The sequence below is a fragment of the Artemia sp. Qi Xiang Cuo genome, chromosome 5, assembly GCF_049724085.1.
Source record: "Artemia sp. Qi Xiang Cuo chromosome 5, ASM4972408v1, whole genome shotgun sequence".
NCBI lineage: Eukaryota > Metazoa > Arthropoda > Branchiopoda > Anostraca > Artemiidae > Artemia > Artemia sp. Qi Xiang Cuo.
The window spans coordinates 16,257,383-16,274,119 of record NC_142798.1 but is presented as its reverse complement, the minus strand read 5'-3'; the positions used below and the strand labels follow the sequence as shown (position 1 = coordinate 16,274,119).

The following is a 16,737-nucleotide window of genomic DNA, read 5'->3' as shown; positions in this document are numbered from 1 at the left end:
GGAGAAAAACAATCCCTTTGGCTAAGCCACAAACGTAAATACACAGGAAAAGGGGTGACAAAACTATTTATAATCTTGCGCGGAGCTTTATGTCAAAACAGAGCGACATAATGCCTTAAGAATTGACAGAAGTCAGTTACAGAAAAGATCACAATAACGAAAAGCAAGAATTTTATTGAAAAAACAGAAATATTTCAATTGGAAGAATTATACTTGTAAAAATAGTGGAGGGTTTTGAGGGGGGGGGTGATGTAGTAAAAAGAACATATTTTATGTTTTCTATCGAGTATAAAGATAGCATAGTGGAGTTTGTATTGTGGAGGAGGGGGGACTTACCTAAATATACTGGAGGGTGACCAAGGAAAGTAATTTTATTTGAAAATAAAAATGACAATGTACTCACATTGCTAATTGTGGCTGCCAAGGCTTCAAGCCCATCAATAATATTCATTCTTGTTCTTTCAACTGTGTCACAATACTTTTTGATAACTTAATCACATTGCATGTCCGTTATATACGAAATCTCAAGGGCGAATTGGTATGCAAAGGGAAAATCATATGTAAGCGATCCTCTGATTGGCTGAGAAGGAGATGTATCCGAGTCTCTGATTGGCTGAGAAGGAAACACGTGATCCTGTTTCCTATTTCTGGATCATAACATTCGCCCCGAGCGTGCACTTGGCCAAACAACAACAACAACAAATAAGACCGTTTATCCCTCAGACCTAAGATCAAAGAAGCCATATTTGTTTCTTAATTCTCCTTTCGTAAATCAATACATTCTCCCCACCGATTATGTAAATCAAGTTCTCGGAAATTCACTTCCCCCTCGAGTCCTAGATCAATACATTGCCCCTAGCGTGCATCTGGACGAACAATAACAACAACAACAACAAATAAATCGACCTGGAAACATCCATCAAAGTGAGAAAAATGCTGTTTTTCCATTCTCACTGACAAAAACCTTAAAACATCCATAAATTGCTGTACTCGTCGCTGTTTTTTTCATTCTCACTGACAAAAACCATAAAACAGACATAAATTGCTGCTGACATCCATGAAAAACAACAAATAAATTGACTAACACACATAACCGTCCAAGAAACATCCAAAAAAGTGAGAAAATCCCTGTTTTTTCAAGTGAGAAAAATCCTGTTTTTTCATTCTCAGTGAGAAAACCATCTCCCTAGGGACTCTATGCCCAAATAAGGAGTCCCGGTGGGACCTTTAGGGTCATTTCTACTCGTGATATGTATTCTGGCAAAAATAGCAAAATTCCACATTTTTGCAGATATGAGCGTGAAACTTCTACAGTAGGGTTCTATGGTACTCTGAATCTGATGGTATGATTTTCATTAAGATTCCTGTAATTTTAGGGGGTGTTTTCCTCCTATTTCAAAAATCATGCAAATTTTCTCGTAACTTTTGATGGGTAGCATTAAACTTGATGAATATTATATACTTGGAATCAGCATAATAAGCTGACTCTTTTGTTGTATCTTTTGATATTAAAATTCCGTTTTTTAGAGTTTCAGTTACTATTGAGCCGATTCGCTCCTTACTTACAGTTCGTTACCACGAACTGTTTGAAGATGAACTGAGAAAATACTAGCTTAAAGGGTTTGAACCGAAGAAATTAACTTAACCCGACAATTTTCCGGGTAGAACTTAGGCTGTGATTGTCTTTAGAGACAATCGTAGGCTGTTTAGCGTTTTTTATTGCAGCTATTTTTCAATAGACTAGGGCTATACTAAAAATCATTCAGGAGCCCTGGGATACAGATAGGTTAATAAATTTAAACCAATAGGATTTTTTCAGTCCTCTGTAATCGATTTGTTAGGGATGCATCTAGGAATATTAGTGAAAAGGCTTTATGTTTCACACAGAGGATGCTGGAATTGCAAAAAATGTCTAAGTGATAGATCATATGAAAATAAAAGGAGCGTAAAGAAAGTGGAGAAAGTGTTAAAATATGAGCTAAGAAGATATGAAGTGGAGACCATGGACAAAGTTGCCGAGGATCTGGAAGATGCAGCTAAATGGTATAATAGTAAAGTATTGCACTGACATGCTAATAAATTGAGAGGGAGTAGTCAATCTGGAATTGCCCCAGTAAAAAATAGGAATGGGGGCACACGTATTGTTAAGGAAAGAGTTAAAGAGAGATGGGTTCAATATTTTGAGAATGTGCTAAACCGAGATAGAGTTGCAGTAAAATATATAGAGGAGACACCTTGGATGTGAAAATTAGCGACAGTACTAAAAGGATTAAGAAGTAGCAAGACCCTAGGTGCTGATAGTGTGGTAAATGAGTTTCTTAAACATGGTGGCTATGATGTTAGAAATAAATTACTAAAGATTATGAATATGATTTTTGAGAAAGGGGAAGTACCTAGCGATTTTAGGAAAACCCTAATTAAACCCTGTATAAGGAAGGTGATGAGAGTAAGTGTGGTAATTATAGATTCAATAGTCTGGTCTCTGTACGTTCCAAGTTACTTAGTGTGATGATACTATTTAGACTGAGAGATGCTGTAGACCAAGTTTTAAGAGAACAGTGTGGTTTTAGGATAAATAGAGGATGTGTCAACCACAGTTTCTATCTTAGGTTAATAGTTGAAAAATGCCTGACTCATCAAGCATCTTTAATTCTCAGTTTGATATATTATGAGCTAGTGTTCGATTCAGCTGATAGAAGAGCTTTGGAGAAGGTCTTATCCCTGTATGGTGTACCAGACAAATACATTAAGATGATTAGTGCTATGTACGAAAATAACACTTCTGCGGTTAGGGTAGGAAATGAGGTTAGTAGCTGGTTTCGTATTAAATCAGGAGTAAAGCACGGTTGGGTTTTATCCCCATTTATTTGGATCATTTTGCTGGACTTTTTCTTAAAGAGTATAGGAAAGGCAATGGGAGAACACAAAATCAAATGGGGAAAAAACTTTCCTGGACCTAGATTATGCTGATGGTTTAAGCATTCTAGATGAAAATGTGTTCAAAATCAATAAATTTTTAGAGCTTTTGCGAGTTTAGGGTGCTAGAATAGGTTGAAAATTAATGTTAAGCAGACTAAGTCGCCACAGCCAGGAATAAATAAAGATGCAAAGGTGACATTGGGAAACGAAAAGATCGATCAAGTGGTAATTTCACGTACCTTGGTAGTATTATTTGTAAAGACGGTGGGAGTTGTGAAGATGTTAAAAGTAGAATAGATAAGGCTCAGGGTGTTTTTTTCGAAGTTGAAAAAAACCTTGGAAGAATAGGAAGATAAGTCTGTGAACCAAGATTAGAATAATGGAAGCTACAGTGATGACAGGAGTCAAACATGGTTTTGAAGCATGGGCGCTGTGAAAAGTGGAGGAAGATTTACAAGATGTTTTCCAGTGAAAATACCTACGAATTGTTTTGGGTTCCCGACTGACTGACCGTATTTCAAACAGTAGGCTTTACATAAAGTGTGGTTCAATCTGTCTCTCTAGGGCTATAATAAGAGGAAGGTTGAGATGGCTAGGGCACGTTCTGCAGATGAAAGATGACAGCTTGCCAAAGATTGTCCTTTTCGGCCAACTGTATGGGGCTAAACGAAAAGCAAGTCATCCGCGGTTTGGGTGGGAGGATGTTGTAAAGAAAAATATAATGCAAATGAAAACTTCCTGGGGGATGTAGAGGGAGGTTTTGAATAGATTAGGATGGAGGAGGATCGTGCGTAGCTGTGCTAGCCTTTGGCAGCTTGGTGCTGTGATGAGTTGTTAGTAATAGTAGTAGTAATCGATTTACACAGGAAGCCAACGCGGTACGCTTTTACGTCAGGTATCTATGCAACGACTATTTACCTTGATAAGCACCGAGCCACTCTTGTGATATTCAGCTAGCCATCGTTGATGGGGGGCATGGGCGCCCATAGGCTGAATTTTAGGGGGGGCTTACCTGGTCTAATCGGCACTTCTAGTACTGTATGATTGAAATTTCAAGACAAAATATCATAAGCAGCATGATAGCGCTGCCTAAGTAAAGACCAATGTGGGCCCAATATATTGTTTTGTTCTTTAGACCAGGGTACTTCTTACAGAAAGAAATATCATAGGAACTTAAAAAAGAGCTTATGGAGGGCAACCAGTTATAGTTCCTTTTTAAGTTATAGTGTTGCTTATAGTATTTTTAAAATTCAAAGTGATCGGAAGGCAAATAACCCCCCCCCCCCACACACACACGTTGCATTTTCCCAAAACGCATCTGATAGAAATTTTAATTTCTATCAGATGCGTCGTCGGTTCAGTCGGTTGGTAATTGAGAGGGCTAGTGCCCTCTTTAATAGTGAAAAGCGATTGGAGGGCAACCATCACCCCTCCCGCGGCCCATCATTTCCCCAAACACTTCCACTCAAAAATTTCGAGATAGTTGTTTTGTTTGACGTAGTTTAAAAGTCCAGAAATGATGTCTGAGGATGAGAACCCCCTCACAGGCCTCAGGGTAAGGGTTGTAAGGTATGCCCCGAGGGCATTTAAGGTTTTTATGGAAACGGTGGTCGTATAAACTTCGGAGGGGGCTCATTGGATTGGAAATCGGAAGTTGAAGAGCTATTTTAAGAGTCAAATTTATCGGAGGGCAGCTATATCCCTCTCACGTCATATTTTCCCCAAATGCATCCGATAGAAATTTTAAGATAGCCATTTGTTCAAAAATAGTCCAAAGATCTGCTAACACGGTCTTTGGGGTTGACACAACCCCCCAGAGTATAGGTGTAAGGGTTTTAAGTTATGCCCCGGGGGGATGTAAGGTTTTTAGGAAGAGATGGTCTTGAGAACTTTACAGGAGGCTCATTTGATTTGAAATGCATAGTTCTTGTTCCATTTTAAGAGTCAAGCTTGATGGAGAGAAAAAAGCCCCCCCCCCCCTGATATACTTTTTTCCCCAAACATATTCGATCGAAATTGGGAGATAGCCATTTTGTGTTCTCATATAACAAAGTCTTCAGTAAACAAATATAAGAAATATTTAGGCGGACGTTGAACTAAATAAAAAAAAAAAACTATTAGCATGTATACTTTCAAAAAGATGACAAAGCAATATCTCAAGAACAACTTATATTATTAAGTTAGATCTTTAAGAGTAAGTTGTGGGGGATTTTGAACTAGCCAGAATTTACTATGTGTATACTTTTAGTACTACAACTACGGTTACTGTAACTAATGACACCAAGAGTATTAAGGTAAAACTTCTAGGAAGTGTTTAGGGGGTATCGCAATTAAACGAAAAAACTGTATACATGCAGGTTTTCAAGAAGACATATAAGAAATATCATAGGCAGCACAACTCTATAATAGCTAGAAATATCATTGAAACATTTAAAGAAGCTAGCTCGATTTAAAATTAAAAGTTCTAGGGTCCTTTCTAAGACTAAAAAGAGATTGGAAGACAATCAGCCCGCCTCTCAAGCACAAATCTAGTCAAAATCTTAAGACAACTATTTTTTTCAGCATAGTAGAACGGTCCAGCAACTATTTCTTTAGGGATATTGGGCATGTCAAATCCTCACAATTATGCAAAACTATAGATTATTATACAAAGACGAAAACCAAAAAGATATAAAAAAAATTTTTCATGAAAATGACTGTATATAAAAAACGGACAGAAATTCATCTAAAAAAACTTTTTCCACAAAACAAGTTTTTCAAAGAAAACTGAAGTGCTCTATTAAGCCAAAAGTGGGCAGAAATGAAGTCAAGTAATCATCCGAGCGTAAAACTAATACAAATCACTATCAATAAATAAATGAAACTCACAATGAAAAAAAATTAGAATAAATAGCCTAGTCAAACTCGAAACGAGCAAACACTATCATTAGTAGCGCTGATAACCCCCATGCTTTCTCAAGAACAGAACACAATTTGCGCTTTACTGAAAACAATATATGTTTAAATGTTTTCACTTTTTCTACTTAAATAAGTGAAAAACTTATTTTACTCACTTTTTTTTACCCTTTTTTTATTTCAAGGAATAAATATCAGTATAGGTATATTAAACTGACAATCAACGGTCATTTATTATTTTTTTTTTTTTCAGTAAAGCCTAAGTTATGTTCTGGTCTTGACAAGGCATGAAGATTGTCAGCCCTAGTAATGTTAATTTTTCCTCGTTTTGAGTTTGACTAGGCTATGTATTATAATTTCTGTTCGCTTTGAATTTCATTTAATTGTTGATATCGATTTGTGGTAGTTTTACTCTTGGAAGATTATTTGACTTTATTTCTACCCATTTTTGGCTTAATAGAGCTCTTTAATTTCCTTTAAAAACTTATTCGGTGGAAATTTTTTTTTAAATTAATACGAATGTATGACACCTTTATTCAGCCAGGAGGGGGTGCTGGCCCCCCCCTTATGGGTGCCCATGATGGGGGGCTCAGGGGTACGGTCTCTGAATCATAAATGTTTCTTCAGTTTCTGGGCACTTTTTATTCAGCTTACAAATTAAAATTATTTTTATTATTGGTCCCCCTAGCCCTTCCTCCCCCTAAAAAACCTAATTATTGGTCCTCACCCCACCCCGAAAAAAATCATTTGTACGTGCCTCGGCCCAGGGTATGATAATCTTTTAGCTAGCAAATTAACCAATAAAATGAAAAATTTACCAATAAGATGGTTTTGCTCAAAAATTTCAAGATGAAATAATGCTACCTGTAATTCAGTATTGTCAATGCTTTTTTTGTTGTTTTTACTTGGGGTTTGACGCGTTCGACCAATCGGTCATAAGCAATCTCATATGTCATTCATTTTATACAAATTTCAATAAATTTCTTCCGACACAATCAGTTTAATTAAAATCCAACATTCGTTGGGATTCTTCGAGCATTTAAAACACTAAAAAGTGCCTTAAAAAAAACAAAATTAAATCGAAAGCCGCAGATGTTAATCTAAGAATTACCTTTTTCCTTTCTCTAACCTTAATTAGTTTTGTGATTGATTATTTCCCTTGAAGTTTTTGAAAAATAAATAATACGCTGTTCAAACAACACATCTGTTTCAGCAAAGCGGAAATCACAATGACCTTTGAGAGGTTTTGAAACGACTTCAGCCCTAATTTTATTTGAAACCTGACCTTGACTAGGATCCTGATTTTATATTTTTGTTGTTGCTCATGCTATTCTAATAAAATAAAAAAGTGTTCGAAATAGGTATCGTTTTTTGTGTAGTGCAAATAATGCTCTAAACTTAGAAAGTTTAAACATTTAGAATTCACTGCTCTTGTTTGTGGGAATCTCTACTCGTTCTAGTTGGATTTGACTGTTCATTTTTATTTCAGTCCTTTTCAGTTTCATTTATTATTCTGTAGAAACATATTTTATTCTAAGTTAACATGAATATTCGTTTAGTTCCTTTTTTCTAGCTCTGACTAATTTCTGTTTGTTGCAACTTTCAGTTTTTATATTACTTTTTTGACCTTTTAAGTTTTAATATCGCTATTATTCTCTCCAATTCAAAGGCAAATATGCTGAAGTGGTAATGCTAACTCTGGAAAAGCCATCTTTTTACTTCTGAAAAGACTCACAAGTTTTCTTGATACAAATAATTCCTTCGTGAATTTTAGTTTTGGTTTTGTACTGGTTATTTGATTCAGCAGGCATACATACCCCTTTATAGTATCATTGATTCGGCCTTAGATTCTGGGTTATTCCCAGCTGTTTTATTTTTGGATTGAAAGAATGTATTCGATTCCTCATCAAATTCTTTTTGAAAACTTGGCAACCTCGGACTGCAAGCAATTGTTCACTCTTGATTCCGTTTACTCCTTTCGAGTAGGAAGATTTTGTTAACGAGAACCCTTCAAGTTTCATAAGGATCTATCCTGGCCCCAAATCTTTTTGATTTATATAGATTACGTTTATATCCAGTAAAAACTTGCACTTCTAGGATTTGTTGTCATCTGTGTAGTCCTTTTCGTGCTGGTGAACTTGTATTCTAGTCAGATTCTGATGACAACAAAGTTTTATTCAATGATGACAGTACTTTATCTACGGTAGCATTTGACCAAGCTTTGTTATAGAAAAGTCTTCTTGCTTAATTTTAGACAGTTCTTTCATGGTTTCCTATGAACTATTTCGATCGTGTTGTTTCCAAGTCTTAACTTTGGTTTTCTTAGATTTTCTACGACTTTTCCGGGTATTCATGACACATGCACAATACTCTCTTTAAGATTAGAAATAAATAGGTTATCCTAACTGCCTTGGAATTCTTCCTGATGAGAATTTGTCTTACAAATTTCACATTAATGCAATGAAAGCAAATGATGTGTGCTCCCTCCATTTTCTGAAAGCGATAATTTTTAAACCGCACAATAAATAAGTAAATATTTAGAAAGAGAATAAGGTCTCTCATCTAGGATTTTAGGTTAAGACCACTGAAAAGTAACCGAATTAACAGGTAAGGCTAATCTATTAGGGTAGCCATGAGGCACGTTAGTTAACGCTGTTGTTTTTTGTTGTGACATCTATATTTCTGTTCATCAGCCGCTTATGAAAATCGAAAAAATTTAAATATTCAAAACCTGTTCCTGTAATGTGCGAAAATGGAACATACTATCCAGCCCATCATTGCAGTAACAAAGCCAAAACCAAAAAAGGGAGAAATTCGACATTAAGGAAGAGAGGCCTTTGTTGGACTCGTTGCTGGATCTTTCGGTAGCCTTAGTTTAATTTTGAATGCAATACCCCTTAAACACCTAGGGTTTTCTCTTATGATAAGTTTGTTTTCTATGCTAAGAAGGAAAAGAAAATTGAAAGGAGTGTGTTTAATGTGGTTTCATTTTGAATATACCATGTGAAAGTTTTTTTGGCATGTATATTTGCTAAAGTACCTTTTTTATAACTTGAGCTGGGGCTCACTATAAATAGTAATTAATTGTAAATATGTAAGAATATATACTAGTATCTGAGCAATAAACAGTAGTAAAGCCCTATAAGGTCCTACTGATACATTGTATAAGGCAACCACAACATTTTCTGCACCCCTATATTCCGACCATGAATATATATTTACAGGTGAACGTGACTCGAAACTAGATCTACGCAATAGCTTTTGACGTTTATCCACTTATGTAAGAAACTAGATCTAAAAATCGGTATCATAACGGGATTTAGAATGTGATATGACAGAAATTCTTACATAATAGGACTTAGAATATGTTATGATAGAAATTCTATTTTTAATAAGGTGACCAGAACAGCGTCACCACCCTATATTCCGGCCATGATTATATATTTACAGGTGAACGGGACTCCTAACCTAGACCTGCGCAATAGCCTATGACGAAAATCTACTCACGTAAGAAACTAGATCTAAAAATCGATAACATAACGGGATTTAGAATGCGATATGATGAGGGAGTTAGAATTCAAGTGACAAATTAAAGATTATTTCTTGCAAGGAATTTTGACATGAGATTTTTACGTGCACATAGAATTGGAAATAATTATTTTAAAAAGAAAAAAGGGTTGGAGTATTAATTGTTTTATCAACTATGGGATAAATCTCAGGGAATAGTAAGTCCATTAAGATACATATTATATTTTATTTTGGAGGAATGTTTTGATTCAAATTTCCAAATATATTTAACGTGGGAATTTTAAATGTATAAGTCTAGTCAGTATAATACACAACTACCAGACGGGGGGTATGGTCAACATTTATTTAAAGAGAGAGAAAGGCTTGAATTATTATTTGCTTATAAACTAAGCTATCTATGAGGGAATAGTGGCTCCATTAAGAGATACATATTATTTTTTATTTTGGAGGGATATTTTGATTTGGCGAACGAATATTCTTACGTGCATATAGAATTGGAAATAACTATTTAAAAAAAGGAAAAGGGTTGGAATATTAATTGTTTTATCAACTATGGGATAAATCTCAGGGAATGGTAAGTCCATTAAGATAGTGGTTTAGTTATGTGGTGGTTGAGTTGTTTTATGGTTGAATCTAAAGCGGTCGAGTTCAAGCTGATTGAGTTATTTGGTGGTTTACTTGTGTGGGGACCTTTCAAAGTCACGTAATAATATAAAAGAATATCTAACATAAAATGTTGCATATATTCAAACAAAATAGCCATCAATAGAGAAAGATCGTTAAATGAACTTTAATGCGTATATACAAGAAGGCTGCAGTTAGAAAAAATAACTTCCAAGCATTGCAAGTCACAACTAACACGCTAGAGCTATAAGCAAAAGAAGAAAAATCGGTATACTTTTTCTTCATACACATTTTCACACCTGAGCAATATTCCAATTTATTTGCGACTAAAGCAATTTTAGTTGCTTAGTCAAACAGTTTATGGAGTTGGCAAAATCCAACTTTATTGAGCAATTATATTATGTTTTTTTTTTACCTCGACAGCACCAGTTCCAAGATTTCTGAACAATTTAAAATTATATAAATTAAACTAATTTAATTAAGGAAATTAATTATCTATTAATAATATTAAATGTAATTAATTTATAAGGAACTCCAACAGCTGTTTCAGCAAGCTTTTTAAGTCCAGAACGATATTAAGTTCAATTCAGACCTATCGACTGGAGAGTTTGTTTGAACTTCTTGATTATCCTGGTTTGTGCAAATTAGCCATTGTTATAACTGCAGAACCTTGTAAAGTATAAAGCGAGTTTTTTTTAAAGAGAATTTTATATGATATCCTGACGTCATCATAGGTTCAATACGTTCACCCTTGAGAAATAAAAACGAATTTTCCCAATGTCGTGACCTATCTACATCGTTTTTTTCTAAGTAAGAAAATCGTCGCTTTGAAAAGTGCATAAATATTTGTCCTTTTTTTTAAAACTTCGGAATAGATTTTTTAGACATGTGATTTTTATTTAAATTTCATTTTTGACTAAATAAAGTGGAGGCTTCTAAACAGGTTTATTAAACCTCATTGTAAAGGACACAAGATTTAATAAGTTACGATGGTAAGTACAACACGTGTCGATGGAAACGAGTGTCGAATTTGTTTTGGTTCAGAAACTAAAGAGAATTTAATAAGTCCTTGCAATTGCAAAGGAAGCATAAGATATGTCCACGAAAGCTGCTTGACTAACTGGCTACAAATATCAAAACAAAATCACTGTAATTTGTGTCAGCTCGAATTAGGGAAGTGGACTATTACTTATAGCTATTATGTATATAAAGTGCGCTATATTCTGATAATCTTCCAGGGATTGTTGATGTCGTACATGGATTGGCGGTCTCTAGTAGATATTTCGAAACCATTACCATGGTTAGTTTGCAATATTTATATCCGTATTGACAATGTTATTGAAGAAAAGTTTTGGGAGTTTTTTGGAGTCGAAAGTTTTGTTTTCAACCAAAAAGGGGAATTGGCCTCGCAAAAGTATGTACAGTTCGATGAAAAATCTATTATCCCTGTAAAAAGATTCCTTAAGACTTGGCTCACAACCACAACTTTTGATTCAGCCAAAACTAAACAGCAACAACAAGAACACATCAAGAACTTTCTACTACGATTTGGACTTTTTCGACTATTTTTGATTGCCAAGGTTTTGGTTGTTATAATAAATCCACTTTTTCTGGCCTCTTATTTAATACTTCTAATTGGGGCTTTTTATTTATTTTAACACCCACTCAACATTCCCCGAAAGTTTCAAGTAAATTTCCTCAACCATCCCCATGCCCGAATACCCTATACATGAGACTTACAATTCCCTGACTTGAACAACAAGAAATATCACGTTTTTGCATGGGAGACACGTATGTGGCCCATTTCTCCGGTTTTTTTTTCCTCCATAAAATATTACAAAGAAGACTTTTTTTTTAGCTTATTGACGCTTTACAAGTTCAATTCAGAACAATCGACTGAAAAAAGTTCTTTTGAACATCCTGATTTGTGCAAATTATTCATTATTATAACTGCAAAACCCTGTAAAGAATGAGCATTCTGGTGTGTGCCAATAGTGTGAACCAGAAATTTTTTTCCCAATTTTCAGAATATATTATCAAGCCATTGAATTAAAGAATGAGCAAATGAACGAACTTTTAGAGGTTTTTTAAGTTCAGGGTGCTAGAATAAGTTTGAAAATAAATGTTAAGAAGACTAAGTCGCATAAGCTAGGAACAAGTTAAGATGAAAAGGTGATGTTGGGTAAAGAAAAGATCGATCAAGTGGACAGCTTCACTTACCTTGGTAGTATTATTAGTAAAGACGTTGGGAGCCTTGAAGATGTTAAAAGTAGAATAGCCAAGGCTAAGGGTATTTTTTCACAGTTGAAATTTTTTTGGAAGAATAGGAAAATAATGCAAAACTCGATTAGAATATTCGAAGCTACAGTGATGACAGCGGTCAATTGTGGTTCTGAGCTTAGGCTCTCCGAAAAACAGAGGATGATATGCTAGATGTTTCAAACAATTCGTGGTAACGAAATATAAATAAGGAGCGACTTGGCTCAATAGTAATCGAAACTCTAAAAAGACGGAGTTTTGATACCAATAGATACATCAAAAGAATCAAATTTTTATGCTGATTTCAAATATAAAGTTTCATCAAGTTTAATCATACCCATCAAAAGTTACGCATCTGAGAAACTTTGCCTTATTTTCGAAAAAAGGAGGAAACAACCCCTAAAAGTCATAGAATCTTAATGAAACCCTCACCATCAGATTCAGCGATCAGAGAACTTTGCTATAGAAGTTTCAAGCTCCTATCTGCAAAAATGTGGAATTTTATATTTTTTGCCAAAAGAAAGTTCACGGATTCGTGTTTATTTGTTGTTGTTTTTTCCCAGGGGTGATCATATCAATCCATTAGTCTTAGAATATCGTGAGAGGGCTCATTTAAACGGAAATTATAAGTTCTAGTGCCGTTTTCTAGGGACCAACAAAATTGGAGGGCAACTTGGCCCCCTCCCACGCTCATTTTTCTCCCAAAGTCACCCAATCAAAATTTTGAGATAGCTATTTTGTTCAGCATAGTCGAAAATCTAACAAATATGTCTTTGAGGATAACTTAATACCCCACATTTCCCGGGGGAAGGGCTGCAAGCTATGAACTTTGCCCATTGTTTATATATAGCATTGGTTAATGGGAAATATACAGACGATTTCAGGAGGGATTTTATTCTGGTGTGGGGGTCGGAGGAGGGGGTTACGGGGGAGGATCTTTCCATTGAGGATGTTTCCGAGGGGGAAGGGACATTTCTATGAAGGGGGCGCCGGATTTCCCAGCATTATTTGAAAAAGTTTTTTCCACTGAAGGTAAGGAGCCACATTAAAACTTAAACCGAACAGAAATTAATACTTATATCAATACCTCGCTCTTAACTGCTTTCACAGGGCTAATAAAAGATCTAAAGCCGAACTGGCCAGCCGTGACAAAAAAAAACAACAACAAAGAAACGAATATGAAGACGAAAAACGCATGGGCGCCCATAAAGGGGGGAGGGGGGGCCGCCCCCCTGGCTGAATGATGCCGCCTTATTTTTATATTTTTGTTCTGAAATTTCTATTATATAGCATTAAAAGTGCCAATTAGACGAGGTTTTCCCTCCCCTGAAATTCAGCTTATGGGCGCCTATGGAAAAACGGGTGTATGACCAGTAAATGAAGATACAGAGAACAAAAAAAATCAAATGAATATTTCACCCGTATACAACAAGGCATCTTCAGCGTAGAAATAAAAAGAACTAGAAAAGCTACAACTAAAAATGTAACTAAAAAATATATACATAACTAAAATAGACTACCATAAAATATATAATATACAATTACTTACATAGACAATTGGCAGCTACCTTCATGAAAGTTGTGTGGTTGCATGAAGATAGCTGCCAATTGTATATTTAAGTAAATGTATTTTATATATTTTATGTTAGCCTATTTTAGTTGCACATATATATTTTTAGTTATACTTTTTAGTTTTAGTTGTTCTCTTCGTCTTAATTTACTGGCCATAGACCCGTTTGTCGTCTTTATATTCGTTTTTTTGTTTGTTTTTTCACAGGGTTAGAAAAAGAACCGTCTAACGCTTCAGAATTGCCACGTTTCATAATTGTAATGTTATTCATTGACTCGAATTCTATGACTCGATTCAGGAACACCGATTTGTCTAAAGGTGGTAGCAGGTACTTACAGTGGGAATCATAATCTGACAATGGTGATGATAAGTTGGCTGGTTTTTCGCCGATAGTAACAAAATGCTGATTTAAAACATCGGCAATTTATTTTTCATCCTGTACGATAATCCCATCTTGGCCAATCATTTCACTTGGTTGTAAAGGCTTCTTCTGGTCTCCAACTAACGAATTAATTAACCTCTCTGTTGTTTTTGTCCCCTTGTGATTGCAAAAATGAGCCTTAAAATACAGCTTTTTTGCATTACGAGTCAATTTTTACAATGTGTTTTTATAATTACTAAAAATTGATTTATTCTCCTGATTCGGTTCTGAAACATATTTTTTTAAATAGTAAATTTTTTACCTATTTCAATCTCAAAATACCGGACGAAATCCACGGCTTAGTAGGCGTATCGTACTGTTTACACCAACGACACATGAACGAACATTCTTCGTTTAAAGTATTTTAGAATATTTCGAGGAACATCACTGTAGACTCTTCAGGGCACTTTGATTCTAGAATATGATTCCTATCCATTCCTGACAACTTATTTTTAAGATTAAAAATATCAACTTTACTAAAATTTCTCTTTCTAACGTTCACAACGTTTTTAGGGCGATTTTTAAGCATTGATCAGACACTACATTGATCACTCTCATGACTTAGAAGAACTCGTGTTTGGAAAAAATTAATTGATGTAAAAATATTATCTAATAACGTTGCAGTTTGTTCTGCTATTCTTCTAGGAATTCTACATGACGGAACCAACGACTTCGCAAAATTTTAACACAGAAAATCTAGCAACTTTTCTTGAGTGTATTGATTACCCAGCTCAGTATTATCCCAAGACAGGATATTAAAATTAGAATATCCCGTAATCGCAACCTGATATCCATTTTCATCAATCTTTCTAAAAACTGTTCATTCAAAAATTCAGGGACTGATGCAGAGGGCCGCTATTATGTTGAAGAATATTTTTTTTTTTTTTTAAGTATTGGCCATAATCTTAATTGACAGATTATCAAAGAACATTTCCCTGTTAAAACTAGACAATTCGTTATTAAATCCCCAAGAGATCCCGTTCTGAACAAAAAATGCTAGCCCTCCACCTATTGCTGTAAGGAACCACACTTTACAAGGTTTTCTCTTCTATTTATAAGAAAGGTTTAACATAAACCTAAAATTAAATATAAATTAAAAATAAAAATAAACCTTAAAAAGCAAAGGACTCTGAAAGATAGAAGGACTTCGTTCATAAGACCTCCGTACGGGACAACCTCCTGTCCCGTACGGCGCAGATCCCACATGTCCCGGCAAGCTGCGCAACTCACACTAAGGTGGTATGGCCACCTCTTCGGAATGCTAGAAAAAATACCTTGTCGCATCGTATGTGATTTCAAGTTTTCAACCCTGTCGCCGCTGGATGGAAACGGCCACACGGTTACCCAAGAGCAAGATAGTCCGGTAGTTTATATAATTTCCTATGCAATGCAAGAATAAGACTTGAAGATACACCTGCGACAGCTGAAGACGGAGTTTGCTGGTGGAGAATGGTATCTGCTCTCTCGACGCTGGTGCCAAGTTAGCAGGAGAATTAAGTTAAGGCCTATAAAAAAAGAAGAAGAAAGGGATGAAAAAGTACTAGTGACATTCCTCGTGACAGATTGATAGTTTCACACTGCACCTTATTCTGATATCAGACCGATCTGATATCAGACCGAACTGTTTCATAAACAACGCACAAACTTAATTGTCGAAGAATAAAATACGTTATCTGCATTTCTCCTAGTTGAGATTGGTGTCCTTTTTTATTTAGTCAGATTTTTGCATCCCTTTGTTTAACACGGTCATTAGGACATCACCTCTTTCACTTAATTTTTTCCCTTTAAGTGGGGGGCTGCTGCGGAGGTTTTTTTTAGCACTGGAGATAGGTCTGTTGAGATACATATCCTGGATCCTTTAAGCTTCGAAGCAGATTTAAAAACGCTTTGGATCTCAACTTCATTACCTAATGGGATCAGGACAGGTCTTCTTTGGGCCTTCTATGCATGGTAACTCCCATTGCTGATTTATCAGGAAGACGGTAACATTTTGTCATATGGACACTATCGGCTGCTAGGCCTAACATTTTTTTTTTTAATATTAGAACATTTGGTTCTTGTCACACCACACAGCGCTTTCTATTGAACTAATTTTTTTCGATAGATGATGCTAAGACTAAAAACCAAGATTTCTGCTTTAGAAAACTGGCTCAAAGAAAGCAGCTTCAAACTGCTGCACAGTCTGGTCACAAAATGGGCAAAGGTTTTTCTTTATTGTGTCGGCGAAGTTCTTAAAGTTTTTGTGCGCATAATTTAAGCCTTTTTCTGCAGGGATTTTGGCTTTATACAATGGTCTGGGACCGACGTTAGTACGGACCTTTCCTGCCACCGGGGCTTTGATTTTAACCTATGAAACAACGAAAAAATACATGAATGAAGCTATTGACACTTTGTAAGGGTTTACAGGTGGGAGTTGTCTTTTGAATGCGTACTTTCTCAATTTAGGGAGTTTTAGTTTTGAACTTTTATGGAATTAGTTAGAATTTTTAAAAGATTGGTAGGATCTATAAAGTCTTATTGT

At 35.4% G+C, this 16,737-nt stretch overlaps 1 protein-coding gene across 1 annotated transcript in view; it reads left to right on the top strand.

Moving 5' to 3' along the window:
• Positions 1–9,429: 9,429 nt before the first annotated feature.
• LOC148951859 (mitochondrial ornithine transporter 1-like) overlaps positions 9,430–16,737 on the top strand; it is a 120,664-nt gene continuing 113,356 nt past the window's right edge. Inside the window, exon 1 of the mRNA XM_089089371.1 lies at positions 9,430–9,539. The gene's annotated coding sequence lies outside the window, so the exon portion shown is untranslated. The remainder of the gene's footprint in view (positions 9,540–16,737) is intronic.